The following is a 16798-nucleotide window of genomic DNA, read 5'->3' as shown; positions in this document are numbered from 1 at the left end:
AAGATCTGTAAGAAGAGGCCATGCTCCAGCTGAACTGCTTGTGTATGATCCTGCTGGATCGGAGCAAAGTAAGCGATGTAAAGCAGCGATTGCCTGGTTTTACTCCTAGTGAATTCCCAGCAGGTTTTTAGTATAAAGCAGCCAGGACTAACCATGGAGAGAATCTTTGAGGTAAGCAGTAAGCCACAACACAGAGCGTGCTTTTAAGTTAATTTGTATGTATGTACATTATATTACCAAAACAAAATGAAAGCATGTGTTATAAACAGACATAGCCTATTTGCCAAATTTTACTCAGTCACGGTGGGATGCAAATTAAAACCCAATAACGCTGAACTGTGTGTAAAGCTGCTCATACTCATTACATTTTAAAGCTAAAAGTGACTATTGCAAAGAAACTAGAAACCATGCAAATGACTGCAGTGCTGTGGTTTTCTCCTCCTCCCCTCCTTTATAAATCTCCCAAGCATTGTCTGATTACGCATGAATGATGCAGATTTTTGCTAGGATTGCTTTCTCGCTGTTACTCATGTTTTCCAGGCAGGGGTGCAGACCTCCGACAGCTGCAGTAACGAGGCAAAGAAAGGAGCAAGCTTGTCGGCCACAAAAAGACTATGGATTTTGGAAATCTAGTACTACAAAAACAAACATTCCGCCATGTTTTCTAACAGATTGTTCTTGTCTGGCTCTGGCAAACGAGGCCTCATGACAGCACGGCTCATTTTAGTGTCACTCTTATACCCCAGTGTTGTGGATTCCCATGGAGCAGTAACAGCCTTTCCCTCCATAGCCCCCTTCTTGGTGTTCACAGTGAAAGGTTAGCGTGTGGTCCCTACCTCTGCTGGATTTTTACCCCTCTTCATCAAAAGCCACAAAACAAAGCTATCTGTAATCAAATAGGGCAAGGTGTAATAATGTTCCATGAATACAGATATCTGCACTTGAAAACATTTTTCTACCTGACTTTGGATGCTTGCTACTCATCTCTAAAATGTCCTGTTGTTTCCATGGGGTTTGTTTTAACTAAGGCAATGTTCAGGTCTGTGTGCTCAAGAGAGCAAACTTTGTACAGCAAGGCTGGAGAGAAACTCAGCTTTATGGGTAGTACAGGAAAATGTATGATGTCTCCCTGCATAATTTACAATCTACTGTTAACTACAGGAGGTAGAGAAAGCACTTCTGTGTTGTAAAACATGCAATCAATGGTACTTGAAAAAGTTAGTAGTAAAAATGGCACTCACCCCATAGGTGACTCGACGTCACGGACATCAGCTCTGATGTGGCAGAGGGGGCCCAGGACATCCTTAATATTTGCAGATCTGGCTGCCCAGGAGGCCAGCTGTGGCAAACGTATCTTTGTAACCGCTAAAACGTCAAAACTTTTTGCTATGGCGCTGCCTTTCCAAGGAGGGGCCTGCTGTGGGCAGCGGCCATTTTGTGAGTGACACCATGACAGTGGGGAAGGCATCCCCTTCTCTTGGAGGGAAGGATGAACACCTCTGTCCTCTTTTTTCACTGTGTGTTCCCCTTGATGCCTCCCTTCTTGGTGTTCCTCACAGCCTAGATGGTATTTCACAGAGAACTTCTGTGCCTTTAGCCCCAAGGTGCGTGTGTGTCCCAGGCCTGTTGGAGAGGTGCGGCCTCCATGGAGCACTCACCCAGACCACCTCTCCTCCATCGGCCGAGACGTGGAAACCTAAAGGAGCCTACAGAGGCAGCTGCTTTCCAACCCAGGGCCGCGCAGCGAGGGCTGTGTTCCCGCTCAGCGCTCGGGCGGTGAGGCGGTGGCGGGGCGGGAGGACTACACTTCCCGGCCGCCTTTGCATGCGCTAGCCCAGCGGGGGATGCCGGGTGCCGTAGTTGCAGCCGCCTGGTGAAAGTTAATAACTGAATCTGGGGTAGGCACTTCCCAGAGCTCCTCGGTGTCTCTCATTGCCATGCCGGCTTTGTCACCTCGGAGGGAAGAGGAGCAAGATGGATGAGCGGGTGGTCGCTGGGGCAGGCGCCCGCCGGGTAAGGAGCTGGTGTGGAGGGGGGAGGCTCGGGCCGCCGCTGCGAGGCCGGCTGCCTGAGGCGAGCGTGGCTGGCTGCTGCCCCGCCGGCCCCCTGCAACGAGAAGGGGCGCCGCGGCCGCCCTGCCCGGCCGGGATGCCGGGCTCGGGGGCAGGTGCAGCGGGGAGCGGCGCTGGGGTTCCCCTGCCGGAGGGGCTGCTGAGGCGGCGGCGTGCGGCGCCGGCTCCCGCCTAACGGCCGCGGTGGCCCCGGCCCTCCCCTGGCGCCCCGCTCCTGCCCGCGCCCCCCGCCTCCAGCCTGAGGTAAATGCCGGCGTCCCCCCGCGCTGCCCCCCGCTCGCACCTCCCGGGACGGGGCTGGCGGTCGCGCGGCTCCCCCGAGGCGGGCTTTCCCACCTGAGAGCCCGGGGAAGGGGCTCCCTCACGGAGACCATCTCCTTCCCCGGGCGAGGTGGGTGGGTGTGGGGCGGTTTGCTCAGCCCGCAAACCCTAAAACCACGTCCAGTATTTGGAGGTCCCTGCAGACACCCCCGGTGGTCTCGGGGAAGTCTTGCTATGGACAAGTGGCAAGGCAAGGCGAAGGCTGCGAGGACTGTTTGATGTGTGTCGTACTGGGGACCAGGAGTGAGTGTGATGGAGAGAGCAGAGCTGTCCTGTCCCTTCCCATGTCCATTTTCAAGTCTAGGTAATGCAAGGGGATATTTTGCTACCTGCAGTCCTGCAGAGGAGGTCCAGGGCCTCTGCCCCTGCCACAGCTGCAGGGTCCTCCCCTTCCCTCCAGAGTCCCCGTCCCTGCCGGCCCCAAACACCCACAGGAGCCGATCCGCCTCTGCCCAAACTCTGAATTCAGCAGAAGTGACTCCAAATCCTCCTGCTTTCATCGTGGAGAGAACAAAATGCCAGTCTGTGGGTGATGACCCCCAAAGAGTTAAAAGCTTTGGGTTTGCGTCCTCGCCTGGAAGAGAGTAGAGATCCCACGAGCCCCTTGAGCCATCCCCGCTACTACATCATGGTCTGCCCTTGGGTTGAAAGATTATGCCTTTCATTAGCAGATTGATTCAGGTAGGCCCATAAATATTCACCATGAGTTTTACCACATGGTTGAAGCAAAAACACAAATCCTGTCTGTCTCAATTCCAGTATACTTTTTGAGGAAGGTGCAGGCTGGAAGGCCAAATCTTTAGCGTGGAGGAGCTGTGGTGGACACAGGAACTTGGGTGACCTTCAACACCCATTGCTTTTGCTTGGTGCTGTAAATAGCCAAGAACTGACTGAATCGCCAGCACAGGTAGGATAGCCCAGTGCTTCCATAGTGCAGGCTCCTGGGAGGCTGCTCTGACTTCTCACGACGTTCGGCCCCAGGCTCTGGCCCTTGGCATCCTCACCTGGAATCTGCCATCGTGAGATGCATAAAGAAGATCCCCATTCAATTTTCAGGTAAAAATTTTCTGAGTGTCACCTCTGATAAATGATCCTCAATTCAGCCCTAATGCAGCATAAAAAAGATAATTCCATTTTAGTTCACTCTTCATTTTTATTCCACTTTTTAATGATAATTTTTCGTTAAGCATCTAATCTTGTCCTAGCATTTCTTATCAGTAAGGCTCAAGGTGCTTTACAAAAGAGGTAAAAATATGATTATTCCAATTATCCTTATTAAGGCTTCGGTTTTGGGCAGCTTCTGCAGATAATATAGGTCATAAATAATTAAGAGTACAATCTAATTAAAAGAAATCCCCAGTTGTAAACCAAAGTGCCACACTGAAGAAGCCAGTCTTCAAAGGCACAGTCTTGTAACCTAATCTCCTTGATCAGAACAGCATCCCATTAACCTGCAAATCTTCACTCTCCTGACCTATCTGCCCCAGCAGCAGGTACTTCCACATGCCTGTGCGGGACCCGAGGGAGGGAGAGGGTTGGGGAGTTTCAGTGCCCAAAAGCAGTCTGGAGAGTGTTCTCCTATTAAAGGCCCTTATCTTGTCATTTGAATAAAGGTCTTGTGTTCGGAGGCTTACCAAAATGTACGGCCTGAACTAAGCAAGGTTAGGCGTAGAACTAATTTGGGTTTTTTTTAGCAGAAATAGTTATTGGAAATTAGAAGCATTACTCAAGCTGGAGTCTAGAAGATACATAGAAGGTTACAGCCTGGATCCAGTTCATGCATGACTGAAATAGAATTCTGACCCCAAAACTTGCTCTGAACACCTTGTCAAATTTTATCAAAGTTGGACATGAACTTTCATATTTGGGAGTTTAGGCTCTAGATTGCTAGTGCTAAACTGGGTCTGTGTATCCTGACACCTGCATGTCCCCACTGTAAGCTGGCTATCTTGGGACCACTGTTTATCTACATAATTCAGCAGTAGAGTTACATGGGTAAAATCCTTGTTCTCATTCCAAATACCTGCTGTCACATATTACTTATTCTGTGGGAATGTTTTTGCTCCGATTTGTGGTTGCGCAGTGTTCAGCAATGACCTAATTGCAACGTTCTCATTAGGCAGAGAAGTTTCTGAGTTTGGCTTTATAGTTTACCTTCTCAGTAAGTAAATCATTGCTCCGTAACACCGTCTACCATCAGTACTGTCCCTTTAGTGCAGTGTTTTATGTGGGATCATAAGGCTGATGAAGGCACTTTGAAGTGTGTGTATCTACAACAGCTTCTCACACTTTACCATTGTATTATCTAACTTAGCTCAGAGCAAGCGCAGACTATCTTGTCGATGAAAATGCCCGAATCTGATGACCTATAGCAACTTGCAGCTATCTTAGTTTGGCATTGGGTAATTTCCTTAGAAGTTGACGATATACAAGCAGCTACAAATAAAGCTGAAAAATGCCAGACTGCCTTTCTGTTTCATGATGAGGCTTAATCTTGGCCAGGGAATGCCAGTGTAATTTTCAAATGTAACTCAAAGGGATGTTGATTGCAAGTTACATTAAAATTAGTCCCTAAGTCCCTTAGGGTCTTGGAGAGACCTATATCTTGATGTATCTGTGCCGTAATTTCTTCATTTGTGTTGTGTTAAACTGTAATTCAGTCTCATATGCTGGAAGCTTCGACTAGTAAGGCACAACTGGAGCTCCAAGTAATGCTGGAGTACTGGAAATGTACTACAAATGAGAGAAGGGAACCTACAGAAATAAGGAAGCAGGGAGTGCAGACATTTTGAGCAGCAAAAAGAGGGAGGGTGAAAACAGAAGGAAGGGGGGAGGGACAAAGGAAAGAAAAATATAAAAGAAAAAGCAGGAAGAAAACTAAACCACCACTGTTCTAGGTGATGATCGGTGTGGTGTGGGTGAGGCTTTGCAGTTGAACCAAGTTTCCCTAAGAACATTATCATATGCCACTTATGGGAGGGAGGAGAAGGGAAGAGGGTTCCTGGAGAAGTGCATATCCACACAATGAAGCCTTTGGTTTCTTCCCTTGCACATTTGTAGAGCGCTCACGTCTTTCCCCTACCCCAGGAGACATTGCCATTTCCTTTCATTTACCAGTGTTTGGAAGGCGGAAGGAGATGAGGCACTGTTGGGTTCCCTTATTAACTTAATCTGTGGGAAGCCCTACATAAATCATTGAATTTCCTAGTCTTGATAGAATGAGATATTTGTACAGTGAAGTCAAACAGAAGATCGAGGTTCCTGCACAGGGAGGCTTTGACGCTGTTCCAGTCCTGTGCCTGTGACTCTTACGCGTGCATTTCTTTGAAGTCTGAAGCTTAGGAGTCTGCATTAATGATCAAGGGACAGAGCTGAATACGGAATTTGTATGGTACGAAGGTAAAGGTGTGGGTATGAATGTGGGAAGAGAATATTTAAGAGCAGTCTGGCATGTATAGTTAATAATATTAAAAAAAAAAGTAGTCATGTTAATTTCCTATTGTTACTCAAGTTCTCAAGGCTTTTAGTGTTTTCTCATTCCTTGTAGGTCCGTGATCTCTTGCTGGGTCCTGTCATGTCCAAAATATTAACTTCCTTGAAAAATAGAAAACTTCAGATTTGAAACCTTTTGTCCTTTTGTGCAGTGGGAAACTTGCTCTGATCCCTTAGGCAGGAACCTCTGTTCTTCATGCAGTGTTTGAGAGTGCTGTGCTTGGCATTTGGCTGTCACTCTGACCCACTCAGCCAAGTGTCGGTGATCCCTGAATGCTTAAAAAGTTTCTTGGGACACTCCGCAGATGTGAAGCTCTTCTGAACTCGAGATTTTTCAGGAGCAGAATGCATTAGAACAATTATTTCTGATTTTGACTTAACGACTATGTTAAAACTCACTTATTTTTACCACTGTGTGTGTTCCTTTTAGGGCTCTTAGCTGTTTCTCTAATTCAGAAGCTATTCTTCCCGTTTTTTACTTCATAAAGTAAAATAGTCAAAGTAAAATGCTGCGTGTCTTGCTACACTTAATATACAGATACCTGCTGACTGAAACAGTGAAATAGACCCTAGGTTTCAATTTTTGATCTGCTGTCTTAATTGCTTTTTCCAGAATTCCACCCATATTGATGCTTTTTCTTGATTGAGCAGCAAATCAGTTCCCCTCTAAGCCCCAGGATTACCAAAATTCAGATTTCTTTGAAGAAGCAAAGGTCAGATATTCAAGACTCTGCTTATACGTAGGGACCTTATGAAGCAGATCCTAAGGTGGTATTTATGTCCTACCAGACGTGGAGCTGCTTTCAAAATACTGGCCCTAAGCACCAGGGATTTGCAGTCTTGCTCTGGATGTCTCCCATGCGGTGGGGGGGTGTAGACCTACGAGAGGGCTCTGGGAGTGAGCACGGGGCTCTCGCTGGTATCACTCACACTCCCGCATCGTTCAATTCAGCTGTGGCTGCACGCTCCACCTGGTGTGAGGGTTGACTGTGCCCCTCACGTGGAAAAACTGGAGGCTCTAGGCCCCTCCGCATGAATGACCAGGATCCCTTTCTCAACCTAATGTTGCTGCTGTAAACTGAATCTTTTCAGCATCCTGAATACTTTGAAGCCATCCTCATTAACAAGGTGAGTGCCTTGCAGGCACTGAAAGGGAGGAATGGCAAGTCCAGCCCCAGCAATGCAAAGCTGAGCTGGGACAGCAGCTCAGAGCTTGGCAGCCATTCTCCAGTAATGGCTTTACTCTGACTCAAATTGATAGGGCCGCATTATGAAGTCTTATGTATTTTATTTTTTTTTAACATTGAATTTCTCTATGTATTTAATACCATAGCGTAAATGAATATTTATGAAGGTGTCTGAGGTCTTTGGATCAGATATGTCATATAAAGCTCTGATCCAAAGCCCACTGTAGCCCAGCAGAAAAACCCCATCTCTGACATTGTTCTCCTCTCTTGCCCCCAGGGAATTAAAAAGACAAATTATTTTAAGCAGTTCAACATGTACTGAGCTTTAGTTCGTTTGCTAAGAAAGAGTATAATGTCTTTCCAGGACTATGTTCAAAACTAAAGAACAAAGAGCTACCTTGAAAAATGGCCATTGGGAAGCAGACCGGCAAAAGCCAAGAAACTTGAGCCCTTTGCTAATGAATACTCTGTCCTTAACTCACATTGTCTCTTTTGTTTCCCACACTTTCATGAGCTGCACATGGATTCAATTTGCCAGTCTTTAACCCTTCTTACTGATGCCTGATCTGTGCACGGTTTGGAAACTAGGACAGCTGTCACTTAGGTACTTGGCTTTGGTTTTTTTTTTTTTTTGCTCCTGATCTGGTTGTCCCTGTGCAGTTTCTGGCTCAGATGAGGTAAAGTAATCCAGGAGGGGTGTGGACAAGGCTTGGGTGCATGCTGGGGAAAGGGAGTGAAATCTTTTCCAGCTCCCTGGCAAAGGGTGTAACAGACAGGGTTGGGAGCAGGTTTGCTTTGATTAAAACATAGTAGCTTTGCCACCGTGACTACCTCGGGGAAGATGTTGGTGCTATACTAGGACTTTTTTAAGAAGAGCTGTTTTTCTTGGCATAGCTCTAAAATTGATGGAAAGTCAGGGTGGAGCCAAGGGATTTGGCATCATGGGAACTTCTCACACCAGCTTGTCTTTTTGCTACAGCACAGCAGAAATGCTTTCTGCAGAGAGAAGCATTAAACATCAGATGTTTATTTGCAAAAGTGAAATTTATTCCAGTGAATGATGACTGCCCAAAGTAAAAACACTTCTTAGTAATGACTGTATTGTTGCCAAAAACATAACTAGCTCATAGAGTTGCTGTTTGCTAAATTGATAAGGATCTAATTAATCATACATTTAAAACAAAAATGGCATTCCATATCAAAAACATAATGCATTTTTATTCCTCCTTTTTCGTCTAGATAACTATTGAACAAAGATCACCAGCAGAGAGTGCTGGTGTTCTTCCAGCATGTGGCAGCAGCTTCTGAAATTGATTGTAAAATCTAATCAGACTTTGTTCCATGATTCTATTTTTAGTTTTTCATTTCTGTGAAAATGAAATGTTAATCAATTATCTGTAACTTGATATCTTGCTGTCTCTAATTATCAATCTTTTTGTAGCTTACTACAGGAGAAAGATTGTTTTTAGGAGCACAACTATGTGATCAGAAAAATTATAATTGCCACTCTTTGAAGCAATTATTTAACAGAATTTTATATATTTTGTTCCAATGCATTTGACCTTTTTTATGCATAACATTATCTCTCCTTTCATTTACCTTTAATTTCATGTTCAAAATAATCTGTTTGCTATTCAGTACAGCTTCTATATTGTGGGAGCAGGGCCATCTTCCCCCACTACTAGTAGACCTCTAGCATCTGTGTGGTGCTCATTGTGTCACTGAGACCATACTTTTACCCTTCCCAGGCAGTGGAAGGTTGCTTCCAGCCAAAGATTACTTTTGGTTTTGCCTCTTTCAGTTCTGAGTCTGATTCTGATATCAATATTAAGGATGAGTTGCAAAAGCTTTAAATCAAAAAGCACCCCTCTCCCCTGTCCCCATGGTATTTATCAATACAGTTGCACCATTATAAGTCCTGGAGAGTTTGAAGAGGTTAGGCTTTTTGGTTTCAAATCAGCTGTGGTTTTCCCCTGTTAATCTTTATGGTCATTGAAATATCAGGATTATCACATCTGTTTTATGCTGCAGAACCTGCTGTACCTCTCGCGGTCTTGTGACTTCATACATTCTTTAGTCATCGAGAGCAAACAAAGACTGTGTTGAAGTGCAGGGCCTCCATGCCTTACTCTTACAGTTCACTCTGATCCAAAACCATTGAAAGTTGAGGGAATCTTTTAATTCATTTCAGCAGATTTTGAAGAGACATCTGTTTTTAAAGAGGCATGAGAGGCGAGAGTGCAGAGAAACGAGGGAGATGGTCAACTCTTATACACCAAGGTTGTTAACAGACATCAGCTAAAGGCTTACATGTCCTTCTTCGGGAGAAGAACCGTGTCTTGTAAGGAAGTCTCTTTTTCCAGACTAACCCTGCTGTCCTTATTTTGCCAAAGCTACATTTAAGTCTATGGGGACTGGGATGTGAATGCATTTAGAGCAAAGCTGAAACATTTAATTTGTTTTTCCATAGTTGGCAGTTGTTTATCACTCTTCTGGTTACACAGCTTTCTTCCGAAATACTGCATAAAAAGGGACCAAGGTTCAGCAGTTAGAATAATTCTCTTTATAGATGGTACCTGGTCAATCAACTCATGGGTGACACATCACTGCTGACCTATATATTGCATTTCACTGCGGTAAGCTGTTGCTTTTCTCCTCCTTCCTGCGCAGGCTCTTTCTTCACCCAAGAAAACTTGCTGGACTTGAGTTACACTCCGTAAGAGGTACCATCCTACCAACGTACTTTTAAAAATCTTCACATGCAGTAGCATACAAAACCTTAGATGAGCAGGAGCTATGTTACAGTGTAAATCACAACATAGACAGGATGTGAATTTGGCTATGCAAAAGCCTCTGTAGCAATTACTTCTCTCCCAGAAGTTATATGGTCATTAAAGTTTTATTATATGGAATAATAAACTTGTGTAGAAAGATACAGCAATTACTTAGTCAAGGACAGAGGAATACATGGTGCATGACTATTCCTGCTCTTGTGTTTTGAAAAGTAGAGTATTTCTAGCGATTCCGCACATGTCAAGTTTCATGGTAGTAATTTCTGGTGGTGTTGGTCTATGAATACCTGTCATTGCTGTCTGTTGGTGAATGATAAGTGGTTTTACATAAAATTCATGCCTCATTCTCATGTTCATCAGACTGATTTTGTTTCTCCTCAGAAATCATAGCTGGTCTCCAGCCATACCCAATGGCAGGACCTGACGGAGCCTTTCAGGGTTTGTTACAGCTTGGGGCTGGATATAGCAGCAACGTTAAATCCTCTAAATACCGCTTAAAAATGGCCATGACCACCCTGAAGGCCCAGGTGGTAAAGTGGCAGCAAAAGCTGCAGTGCTGTACGTCCAGGTTCACCAGACATGCAGGCAGCAAGGCAGGTCCTGTGGCCTCATAGAGACTCTGCAAGTCTAGGCTGAACTCCCAGCATGGCTTTAGACAAACCACGTAACCTTCCTGTACCTTGGTGCCTTCTCCACACATTTCTTGTGATTCTTACACAGTTTTGAAATCTTCTAATCTTGTTTTGATCTGTATCCTGTAATGTATTTGTTCACTTACTTCCTTTTCTTCACTGAATATATCTATCAAACTGACTTTTGCTCCTGTGGCAAGAAAGATAAAGTAATCTCCCTTTTCAGATTTACCTATTCCTTGCTCCTACTCACCTAGTAAACTCAGCCTCAGCTCCTCTTCTTATCTTTTTTACTATTGCTTGCATTACTGCTTGTTTACTGTAGGGCTGTTATTTCACCCAACAGCATATTTACAGACTAGACAAAGACCCCCCTGCTTTGGTGGTGGTGGGGATGTACTGGCTGGTCCCAAGAGCTAAATGGCGCTTGTGAGCGCTGTTAGCAGTTTATTTTTATGGCAAGAAGAAAAGCTCTGTTAAACTGGCCCGAGATCAGAGATCCACGGAAATTAATTTACACTCCTCTCAGCCGCACTGAATGGACGCAGGACTGAGTGGTGATTTCTCTCTGTACATGAGGGGTAGTATCAGCAGCTTCCTGAGCTCCAGCTGCTGTGGACAAAGGACGGCAGAGTTACAGTGATTCCTGGAGGGAGGAACTTTAAGATGGAGGAATTTTAAAGAATGTGAAGGACAACCTCTTAAAAAAATTGTAGGTGGAGCAATTCCAGGTCATCCAAACACTTCGTAAGCCCAAGATTTATTTTCCTACTTTGAACTACTTGCCGTTGTGGCATTTATCTTTTCTGCTTTTTAACACATCTACTGTGACCTTTGTATGATTGCATAAATTGGCCCGAGTACGCTGGAACAGTTAGTAGGAACCCTTTTCTTGTGTTGTTTCCTGAATTCCCACATTGTGGCATGATGTGTGTATGGAAACTGCTCGCTTCCTCCACTGGCAGCCGTTCAGATGTGTGCTGTGGCTCCTGAGGACTGGGCTGGGCGGGGAGCTGGGTGAAAGGAGGATGCAGGGGGAGAATATTTTAAGGAAGAGAATGTGTATTTCGTGCATCTTTGTTCTTTTCCATTTCCGATAAAGCTGTTATCTCCAATTGTGTGGGTTAAACATGAGCAGCTAGTGCTCTGTAGAATAAACAGCGGCAGATGAGTTGAGGTTAATATGCCTGGGGCAAGGCTAGCTGCTTTTCAGTGTCTGCATTAAGCAATATTTTTACTTTTCTGATGAGTCTACCTTCTCGTTTTACTCCCCACTATTTTCTTTTAGCATGTGGGAGGGAGACAGGATGTGTGATTGAAGCATAGTTTATAACTCTCTAACTCACTATAGCTATATATTTCCCTTACAACTCCCCGCCACAGCATCTAGCAAATATGTGCTTCATTAGCTTGTTCTGTGTTGTCTTTTTTTGTGTTTGCAAACTGTAAGGTTATGGGATGTTAATGAACTGTTTACATGTGTTTCTACATTTGTTCCACTAAAATGTTCCAGTGAATGAATGTCAATTACAAGGGGAAAAATAGATGTTTATATATGCTGCATTTGGGATTTCTGAAGTTTGACTTCCTGATTATTTTTTTTTCCGGATCTTTCTTTTCAATGTTAAGAGTTGGGAATGTTGGAAAAGATTCTTTTGCTTAGAGCAATTAAAAGGTAAATGGCTGAACCGTGTTATCTTTTCTCACATGAAGAGCCCTAATGAACTCCTGTAGGCCAAGTTCCACAGTGCAAGGATTTGACTTGTGGCCAGTTTTTGCACGTTTAGTACTTTTGGAAACTGGTGTCCTCTTACGGCCAAACCTTCCCAAACTGGGACTACTTCATGGGCTTGGTATTTGCATGGTCAGGCCTTAGTGTATTGTCAGCTGTGGACACACCGTGAGAGATTCTCTCACTTTTTGTGTTGCTCTTTCTGGAAACTACAAGTTAGTGAACGGGAGCTGGGAGTTCACGGACAGGAGAGACCTCACAGGGGGAGGATTCCAGCGCATTGTATGCGAAAGCCAGAGGAGGAGGTGGATTGTGAGAAAGGCAGGGTACCATTGTTTGTACACAAATACGTCCCTTTTGAAGGACCAGTTTGTTATCTTGGGCCTTGTTTAGACTCCGGATTTGCCCTGATCACAGGCATCAGGCTAGGAGAAGTTAAAGTAGCTTACTCCATTTCAGAACAAGAGCCTTGCCTCTCTGACACAGAGGTTGGTACCACTGCAGAGGTGACTGCGTTATTGCTGTTACCAAGTGCCATTAGATTCTCCAAAACAGGGAGACTGGCTTAAGCCTTTCTCCTTATCAATATTTTGGGATCTTTTTACTGGCTGCCTTTGAATGAGGACACACACGCAAAGCTGATATGTCCATCTTTTTCTTTAAAGGTTGTTACATGTTTAAAGCCAAACTATTTTTTAAGTTGAAATTCTACAGCGTGATTCCAGGCGCTAAAGCCTTCAACCTCTGAACATGGCTACCATCTTTTATCATGCGGTAAAATGATAAAACACAGCAAAATCGTGGTTACGTTTGGGGAAAATACTGCAGTCTCTTCCATCTCCTCTTTCCACACCAACCGTTAGGTCCAGCTCTGTCAGGGTAGTCGGGGCTGGTGGATGTTTACTGTTACAATAGACTGAGCCTTGGAAGACTACCTGATGTATATTTTAGTTTTAAGTGAGCATTATACATAGGAAATTCCTTTAATATTCTGCTTATATGCAGTTAGTCATGATCAGTTCATGCCATGCTTTCAATTATTTTCAGCATTTGACCAGCAAAAAGCGGGTGAGTCAGATCGCTGGCCGGTGTATATTGGTATAAACCCATTTAACTCCACCGACTTAGCGGAATGGTTTTGAGCCCTTGGGGCTAACTCCTGTGAAGGCTTCTGGGGGTGATGAAGTCACTGGCCACGTCAGGTCCTCACAGCCCCTCTGTGCTGGGCTGCTGCAGGGCTGAGTGGGGCGTGCCGGGCCCAAACGCTCACACGCACGTTAACAGGTAGCGCGGCCGGAGCTCCGCGGTGCCTGCTGCACAGGCAGGCGCGGGCGAGGGGCCGCGGGATGCGCTCCCGGCCGGAGTCGTGCCTGCCCGGAGCTCCGCCGCTTCCCAAGGGCACCGGCTGGGCGCAGCGGCCGCCCGCAGCTCGCTCCTGGGGGGGGGGGGGCCGGCGCCGGCTCCCACGGGGCGCGGCGAGCGCTGCTCCCCCGGGACGGGACCGGCTCCCCCGCCGCCGCCCCGCACACAATAGCGGCCGGGGCAGCTCCGCGCCGCCGCCGGCAGAGTGACGGGCGGGGCGGGGCCGGCGGCGGGGGGCGGGCTCCGGGCGGGGCCGGCGGGGCGCTTCCTGCCCGCCCTGGCGGAGCGCCGTCCCGCGGGGCGCCCGCGCCGCAGAGCGAGGCGGAAGGAGGCGGAGGAGGGAGCGCAGCTGCCGGGCCCTTCCCTGCCGCCGTGTGCGCACCGGTGGGAGCCTGCTGCCGCGGGGAGCGTGTGCCCGGGGGACGCTGCCGCCCCAGCCCCGTGTCCGGCCCTGCGGCTCCTCTGTGCTCGCCTCGCCCCGCTGCGCACAGGTAACCGCGGAGAAGGAGGCGCGGAGCGGCGCGGAGCAGAGCAGAGCAGCCTCCCCTGGCCGCGATGCTGCGGGCCGCCCTTCCCTGCCGGGGCCGCGGGCGCTGCGAGTGCCCCGGGCGGTGCTGCCGCTGACAGCGGAGCCTTCGCCGAGCCACCTCCACCGGGACGCAGACTTTCCCTTCTTTTTGTTTATTCTGCCATTCTTGAGATACCGCTATCCTCCTTCCAAGGACTGCGGGCAGGTCCTGTCTGACTGTATTGGATTTTTACCCATTTATCTTGATTGCCTGTCTGAAAGTATATTTATTTTTAATAAAAGAAAGAGTGGAGCCACAAATCCAGTTGATATCACGTTCCCCTTTCTGTGGAGTCCAGTTTATTTCTGCAGTTAAAAAAGTTTACTCCCCTCCCTCCAGTTTTATTGACAGAGAGGATGAAGAAGGATTTGCAAGTGAAAGCGCCTTGAAATACAACATCTTTTAGAGAGAGCCCTGCAGTTCGCCTGTTGAGTCTCGAATTCCACCCTTTGCCCCTGCTGAATCCACTATTCTGCCCTTTACTCTCTGGGGTAAAAAAACAAACAACAACAACAAAAACCCGAGGGGAAAAAAATACCTTTGGCAGCAGGGAAGCTTTGTGTGACTGACCCAACGAGCTACAAGTGTCCAGTTTCTGAAAAGAAGAAAACCCTTTTGTCTTCAGCAGATCCGTAGGTAAGAGACGTGCTCATGGTGCAAGGGACTCGGCATTCATTTTTGCAGCCTAAACTTGGAAGTTAGACTGGCTGTCTTCTCTGTCAACTTTTGCCCATCACTTCTCTCTCCTGTAAAGATTACTCTTCATCTTGCAAAATTCTTGCAAAAAATACACTTGTCTACCCATTTCACTGCTGGCAGTGAAATATTGATAGTGATGTACTTGTGTGTAATCGGATAAAGTAAAATTCTGTGGAGGTCGCTGAAGTGGGTTTGTGTCAGGCTGTGTTTGAAAGCAGCCGCGTTTCTTGCGGTGCTCTTTTGAGAAAGTAATCACAGTCATTGTGCTTGTAATCCACGTGTCAAGATTGTCTTTGCTCGTCATGCTTTGCAGAGAAGCATGTATGTGCGTTTACGTATGCACGTGTGCAAACAGGGCTCCCACAATCAGTTGAGATTTCTTGTTTTACACTGGAATTTGTTTTACATTAAGTGCTTTACTACTGTGTCACAAGGTGTAAAAGTGTTGAACCTGTAATTAACACGCCTTAACAGATTATTGAACGTGGCTAGGAACATGCTTGGCACTGTACAGAGTGAGTATGAGGGTATGTTTTCTTTGTTTTGAGATTTTTTTTTTCTTTTTTAAAGTAAGACCAAAAATGCAGCAGGGACATGTGCACATAATAACTGGATGGAGGCCCAGGCTCTGTGCAGGGAAACATATTTTGTAGCATACTCCTTTCTCTAGGGGCCAAGCGTTGAATGTGTGCTGTTTTACAAGTGGTAATACCGCTGTGAATTTCTAACTTTCCTTCTCTTCCCCCAGCTCTGTACCCATATACCCACTTCCCATGGCCAGAGTTTCATTGCTACCAGTCTTTTGTGCAAGGGAAGGACCTGTGGAATTTTGCATGGCTGGTAGCAGGACTCCTCTTTGCAGGGAGGATTATATTGTTCCCTGTGGAAACACACAGCATCCCCCAGCAGGAGGATCTGGCTGTTTATGTGGTGAAACCAGCCTTGACATCATGCTCTTCCCTACTGCGTGGGTTTTTCCTGTAGATGATACAGGAAATGCTAAATATTGGTCTATTATGGTCTCTGTGCCTCTTTTTTTTTCTTCCTCCTTCCTCTCCCCTGGAGGGATTTCGGGGGGGGGGGGGGGGGGAAGTGGATAAAAGTGGCCTATTCCTCCTTTAGAGGGAGGGCAGCAGGTCAGCGTGCCCTGAGCTGATGGACCCTCAGAGATCGGAGGTCTCTGCTGAGGTGTAGCAGCCAGCGGGGCACCTTGTGAGAGGACTGGACTGGGATCCATCTTGGGGGAGAGGACATGGCATAGGTTTTGGCTGCTGTCTCACTTTTTTTCTGCTACCCTTGACTTTTTCTAGGGACTGAGCCTTTCTGCCAAATCAGGGTGGGAACATAAGAACCATCTTCTGGAGCTTGTCCTACACCTTTTTGCTGCTCCTGTGTGAGTGATGGGCAGCATCACAGCGTTTTTTCAGGGCTGGCATAAAAATGTTAACCGTACCACCAAGACCGTGACCCTGCTAAATCTTTGGGTCAGACTTCCACCAGGGTTACCTCAGTGATTGCTGCTCCTAGGAGTATGGTCATGAGCTCACCCTGGAAAAATTTGTCCCATAGTTGACGTTGCAGGTTCATCTGAGGCACTTGGTCTCCTTCTTTTTCTCCAGGACACTCATTTGCAACATAACCCCGGGCCTTAAAACATTCCTAGGAGCCACAAACACAACACAGAATGATTTGTTTCTGCTCTAGTGCTTTCTTGAGGAAAGGGTAGGATTTCCAGGAGGAAAGGGGTGCCTGCTCTTAGCCCAGGCTCGTTGTCTTTCTGATTCTGGAGATGTTTTGCAGGCAGCACTGCCTGTCCTGGGGAGGAGACTGGAGGCAGAAGGGAAGCTGAGCAGTGCGGAGTAGGCAGAATGGGCCATAGAGTGGGACATGGGATTGCAGTGGTGCTGGCACCTCGTAATTGTGGTATTGTTTGGCATGAC

At 46.7% G+C, this 16798-nt stretch overlaps 1 protein-coding gene across 3 annotated transcripts in view; it reads left to right on the top strand.

Annotated features, from left to right (window-relative positions):
• The first annotated feature begins 1883 nt into the window (after nucleotides 1-1883).
• The window catches only part of AMOT (angiomotin), a 65296-nt gene continuing 50381 nt past the window's right edge, over nucleotides 1884-16798 (top strand). For 2 of the 3 annotated variants that reach the window (XM_054839497.1, XM_054839494.1), the window contains exon 1: nucleotides 13901-14795. The gene's annotated coding sequence lies outside the window, so the exon portion shown is untranslated. Of the gene's footprint in view, nucleotides 2014-13900; nucleotides 14796-16798 lie in introns of those variants that run through there. The other variant, XM_054839495.1, reaches the window with a different exon arrangement.

The sequence above is a fragment of the Grus americana genome, chromosome 12 (genome assembly GCF_028858705.1).
Source record: "Grus americana isolate bGruAme1 chromosome 12, bGruAme1.mat, whole genome shotgun sequence".
Classification (NCBI taxonomy): Eukaryota; Metazoa; Chordata; class Aves; order Gruiformes; family Gruidae; genus Grus; species Grus americana.
The sequence above is the reverse complement of the archived record's forward strand: the minus strand, read 5'-3'. Positions and strand labels throughout refer to the sequence as shown.